Raw genomic sequence first — 6,000 nt, forward strand, 5'->3', positions numbered from 1 at the left:
AATTTTGGATATAATGTGACAATAAACTATTTAAATACAAAATCAATTTCAAAAGTATGGAAAGGAAAATCTCCGGGAGCTCAAAATGAAGATAAAACCCAAACCAGAGTCATTGGTAAAAGCTGAAGACAAAAATCTCACAAGATACTAGAACTGTTTATAGGAGCTGAAGTCAAGGGAAGAACAAGACTTGAGGCTTAAGGGAGGACAGTGTGCCTCTGAGTCCCCTCATAAAGCCAGGAACCATGAAGCATGGCATGCCCATGAAACTCCAAGCAGAAATGTTCTAAAATTTGTCCAGAGCTGATAAAACTCACAGGATCCTGAGTAACTTCCAATGGGAAGCTACTCAGAAGGGATTCCTCCAAAACTCAAGAGAGCAAAGCTCCTATGAAACCCTCCCCCATTCGAGATGAGCTCACAACAAAAAATTACAATCCACAGGAGCAAAAAAAATCACTCTGAGGTTTAGTAACAATCAATAGACATAGCAAATGAGATAAATTCGCCTTAAAAACCAGAAATAAAGGAAAAAACTAGAAGAAACTTCCCATATGTAAAATCTTCAAAGAGAAATAGGGAAAAAATACATACAAAAACAAGATTGAATGTAAACGCAAAGTCACATCTGAAAAGAGCTAAATGGAGATTCTAAAAATGAAAAATACAATCATTGGGGCGAAAAATACAATCATTGGGGCGCCTGGGTGGCTCAGTGGGTTAAGCCGCTGCCTTCGGCTCAGGTCATGATCTCAGGGTCCTGGGATCGTGTCCCACATCGGGCTCTCTGCTCGGCAGGGAGCCTGCTTCCCTCTCTCTCTCTCTCTCTGGCTGCCTCTCCATCTACTTGTGATTTCTCTCTGTCAAATTAATAAATAAAATCTTAAAAAAAAAAAGAAAAATACAATCATTAAGGTAGAAAAGTTAAATAGGTTAAATAGAATAGATACACTGAAGCAAAAATATTGAACTCTAAAACAGACATTTGGAAATCACACAGAATGCAGAAAAAATAAGTAACTTAAGTGGATAATATGAAAGAGTAATTTAAGATCTGCATTACAGAAAGAGAGCTCCTGTGCTCACTTCAGCAGCACATAAACTAAAATTGGAATGAGACAGAGAAGATTAACATGGTCCCAACACAAGGATAACATGCAAATTCACAAAGTGTTTCATATTTTTAGTGCATGGAGCACTGGGTGTCATACATAAATCATGAATCTTGGAATACTGCATCAAAAACTAATGATGTATTTTATGGTGACTAACAAAACACAATAAAACATAAAGTAAAATGTAAATTTAAAGAAAAAAAGAATAAAGAGTAGCTCCAATATATTAAGTTGAACTCTCTTTGTAGGTCTAAAATGGTTGACTATCAGCAATTTCATACACAAGTGGTGGAAAGGAAAAAAATAAAGAATGAGGGAGGGGCTCCTGGATGGCTCAGTTGGTTAAACATCCCAACTCTTGGTTTCAGCTCAGGTCATTGTCTTGTGGTGTTGAGATGAAGCCCCACACCAGGCTCTGCACTGGGTGCAGAGTCTGCTTGAGACTCCCCTCCCTCTTCCATCCCATCTGCTCTTTCCCCTGCTTGCACTCTTTCTCTCTCTAAAAATAAGTAAAATCTTTTTTAAACTGTGGGAAAGAGACAATGTTTAGAGAGCTGACAGTTGAGAATTTTGCAGAATTAAAAAAACCACGAGTCCTCATATTGACTCAAACAATAGAAATTAAGTGTAGTAGACCTATCAAACATCAACAATAAAGGGGGAAATGACTAGAGAGAAAAGAAAGGAAGGATTGAATGATAGTTGAATGATAACATCTTGCCATTCTTTTACAAGTCCAGAAGACAATGATACAATCTTATAAAGACTTATAGGAAATGATAAGCCCACCATTCAAGTGAGAGCTGAAAGGACATATTCAGATATACAAGGAAAAGGACAAACACATCACCCACAGACTCTTAACTAAGAAAAGTGCTATGATGAGAAAGCAAAGTCAGAAAGAAAGAGGGGAGTGCATGAAGCAGTGTGAGTCTACAAATTGGTAAATAGTTGGAAATCCAAATAAATATCAACTGAAAAGAAGTTAGAATGACTAAAGAAGAGTAAAAATATGGTAGAACAAAAATATTACATAACACTAAGATTCTTTAAAGAGAGGAAGAATTCAGAATTTAAAGCATTCTAAGGTCATTAAGTAGTTAGGACAGAGGATATAAAGACCTACAGGTTTTGCTAAATATACACCTTAAAATTTGAGGACAATGGCTAAAAATATAATTGTAGAATGTACTTCTCCCAAATCTGTAGTTACAAAAAATTAAATCAACCCTACAGACAGATCTAGGTACTTATTCTATAAAGGGCCAGATAGTAAATATTTTCCAATTTGTATGGTTCCTGCCAAAACTACTCAGCTTTCACTGTAATGCAAAAACAGCCACTGACCATATGTAAGTCAATAAGCCTAGCTATATGCCAATAAAGTTTTTATTTACAAAAACAGGTGGCAGGCCAGATTTGATCTGAAAGCCATAATTTGCCACCTACTGCCATAGAAGGCAAATGAAAGGACAAAAGAGAGTAATCAAGAAAATGTATATATGTAAAAAACAAAAAACTAAGTCCATGAAGAATCACAATAAAAGTAAATGCATTAAATTTATCGATTAGAATATTCAAGCTGCAGAATGACACCATGTGATGCCACATATATACAGGTTTGAAACACGGAACAATACCATTTACCTTTTATGGCTATGCTCATGTGTAGTAAAGGTACAGAAAGAATGCATCTAATTCCAGAGTGTTGCCTCAGGCAGGAAGTGAGAAGAATAGATTTGGAGAAGGGTACAATAGAGAATCAATATAACTGTCCAAAGATTTTGTTTCCAAAACAAACAAAAGAGCTAAAGCCAGTTTAGCAAACATTAATATTTGTTAATTCTAGGTAGTGGGTACCTGGGCATTAGTTACATTACTCTTCATATTTTTGAGTTTGAAAAGTGTCTTTTTTTAAGCACTCATATCTCATTCAAACCTTAGCAATCATTAGGAGAATGGTATTTCAAACTCTGTTTCCAGATGAGGAATTTGAAGTTCCACACAGGCCAGAGACTTGGAAAAATGAGACCATAATCTTCCAACTCAATTAAATGCACTCTAGATACTGCATGATGTTTTGTGGGAACTTGAAGACATCTATTTTGCAAACACCCTGTCTCTATGATCCCCAGGACCACCATCTTTACCAGATACTTTTTCTCTTCCAACCAGTCCTTCTGCCTCACCCTCTTCCCACCCATCCTCTGCTCTCTAGACATTTATAGTGTGAAAATACAGCTTAAATCACACCACACTCCACCTCTTCAGTGTCGGCTGTGGGCCTAAGGATATGAAAACAAAGAAGACATGGTTCTCAGTGTAATTTAATTTTCAACTCAACCAACCCCTACCTGGGAAAATGTGAACTTCTCTAAGTCTCCATCTCTTCATCTTTAAAATGGTCATCACTAACCCTACCATACATGCTACCTAAGGCTCTTTTTTTTTTTTTTCCAAGAAAAAAAATGAAATCATCTAGCAGATAATCTGTCCTTACAGAAAAATTCCAAACTCCTGAGCACAAGGCCTAGTAGGGTTACCCAGATCATGCAGGTCACATTTGAAAAAAAAAAAAAAAATGGTGTATTGTCCTGCACACACATAGCCATCACCAGAACACCATAAGCCAATCACACACCCTCTGTAGGCCTCTGCTTCCCAGTCATTATAGAACAGGTTGGTCCAGACAATCTCTAAGAATACTTTCAGCTCTGCTACCTTGGGTCACCCACTTGGTTCCCCTGGGACCCATGAAAGCAGAGCCTTCAAGGCTTGTCCTATGTAAACATCAGCCCCAGCCATGGTGAAGAGCATGGCATCATTAGTATTGCTCATGATAAGTGGGATGTTGAGTTCCCTAGAAATGAAAAGGCTTATTTATAGAGGTGTGGGAAGGGGAGCTAGCATTCCTGTTGCTGCTGCCCACCACACTGGCCCCTGTCAGTTCCTGATAGGCCAAGTTCCTCCCACCACTGGGCCTTTGTGCAAGCACTGTCCTCTCCCTGTGGAATACTCTTCTCCACCTCTAAACCTAGTTAATGCCTACTCTGCTCTGCCACCAGGCCTCAGCTCAGTCTCTGTTTCCTCAGAGAAGCCATCCCCATCTTTTGGGACTAGTCAAATTCACTGATTACACATTCTCATGGAGATCTCTGTATCGGTCATGTATTACCATGATAATGCTGTGAAACAAAACCACCCAAAGTTTAACACAATCACTGTATATTATTTCTGTAAGCCTATAAATCAGCCAGACAGCTCTACCAATCTGAGCCAGGCTTAGCTGGTCTTGGATGGGTTCACACTTATATCTGGGGTCATCTGGTGAGTCAGAGTTGGAGGCTGGTTCAGCTGGTATGACACTGCCATGTTCCACATGACCTCTCAGCCACAACAAGCTCACCTAGGCATGTGCTCATTTTGGTGGCAAGAAGCATGTAAGACCTCTTGATACCTACACTTGGAATTGGTACAGCCTCACTCTCACTTCATTCCATTGGCCAAAGCATGTTACAGACCATCCCATAGGCATGGGGTGGAGAAATATCTTCCACCTCTTAATGGGAGGAACTGAAAAGTCACATTACACAGGGAAGGTGGGGAGCCAGGACTATTTTTGCAATCAGTGTTTCATACTCCATTTTGAAGTACCCATCACAATGGTAATTTCCCCTTTTATTCATGTGAATGTCATCATCTCACCCACTAAACTGTGTAGTGTAAGCAACAAACCTTGGTTGTATTAAATCACTGAGATATTAGGGCTATTTGTTATACAGCATAACTAACCTATCTTGACTGATACAAATGTCTATACCTGCCCACAGATCCCAAAACTCCAGCTCTGTTCCTACCCTGGAAAGTCAACAGAAACACACAATCCTGTGGTTGTTTGGAAGTTAGCACTCTGGCCCTAATTGAGATTCTCAGCAGAATGGACACTTTTACATGTGCTGAGCATCTGTGGTATAATTGCATTTCTTCTGCACACAGAGGGTTCTCCCAAAACAGACAGAGGGTAGTGGAAGGGGGATCAGGACTGGGCACAAAAGAATCCTTCACTTGGTGGTTTAAGTTCCACACCAGCTATTCCTCTCCAGAACCATTAACATTCACCTTCTATTCCAGGCCTGTGTCAAACCCTAGACATAGAAAGGGGAGATGATCACTTGGTGGATAATCGAGTCCAGCTCCCCGATTAAGCAGATGGTGAGCACAAGACTTTATTCCATTTGCTGCGGCAGAAACTCATAATGGCTCTCTCAAAATATGACTAAGTTAAGGCTAACTCCACCCAGCAGCCACTGATATGCCCATCCATTCAATATCTTGAACACCTGCTATATGCTGTTCCAGATCACCCTGTTCTAGTTACTGAGGATATACTGGAGAACAAGAGGGACCAGAACCTTGCCCTGTGAAGCATTCATTCTGGTGAGGAGTGGACAGAGGTTGAGAAGGTTATCCATGGTGGCAGACATCAGAATCACCACAAATGCTTTAGGTTCCACCCTTCTTCTGAATTTGCATCCATATATGTAGGAAGTTCTCCAGAAGCTGGTCCCATAGTTGGTTTGGAGGCATTTAAGGAGTCCTGGGCACCTCTCTCAGAGGAAGAGACCAGCCTCCAAGCCAATACCAAACATGGTAGGATCCACAAGTCTCAGATGAGCTCTGGGGGCCTTGCGCAGTCCTGCCATGAAGAAACGCTCACCATGTATTCCCTGCCCCAGCCACATGCTAACTCAAAGGAAAGAAGAGAGAGAAGCTGGGATCCCCCATTCTTAGGGGTTCTACCCCAAGCCTTCCACATAGACCACAGTGAGGAGCATCTAATAGCAGGTTGTAACTGGTGTGCTCAGCTAGCCACTTGGCTTGAAAA

At 40.3% G+C, this 6,000-nt stretch overlaps 1 non-coding gene across 1 annotated transcript; it reads left to right on the forward strand.

Annotated features, from left to right (window-relative positions):
• Positions 1 to 1,078: 1,078 nt before the first annotated feature.
• On the forward strand, positions 1,079 to 1,185 carry LOC116592130. Its single transcript, XR_004286322.1, has one exon. It is a non-coding gene; the product is annotated as a U6 spliceosomal RNA (small nuclear RNA).
• Positions 1,186 to 6,000: the final 4,815 nt, after the last annotated feature.

This window comes from Mustela erminea, chromosome 5 (genome assembly GCF_009829155.1).
Source record: "Mustela erminea isolate mMusErm1 chromosome 5, mMusErm1.Pri, whole genome shotgun sequence".
NCBI lineage: Eukaryota > Metazoa > Chordata > Mammalia > Carnivora > Mustelidae > Mustela > Mustela erminea.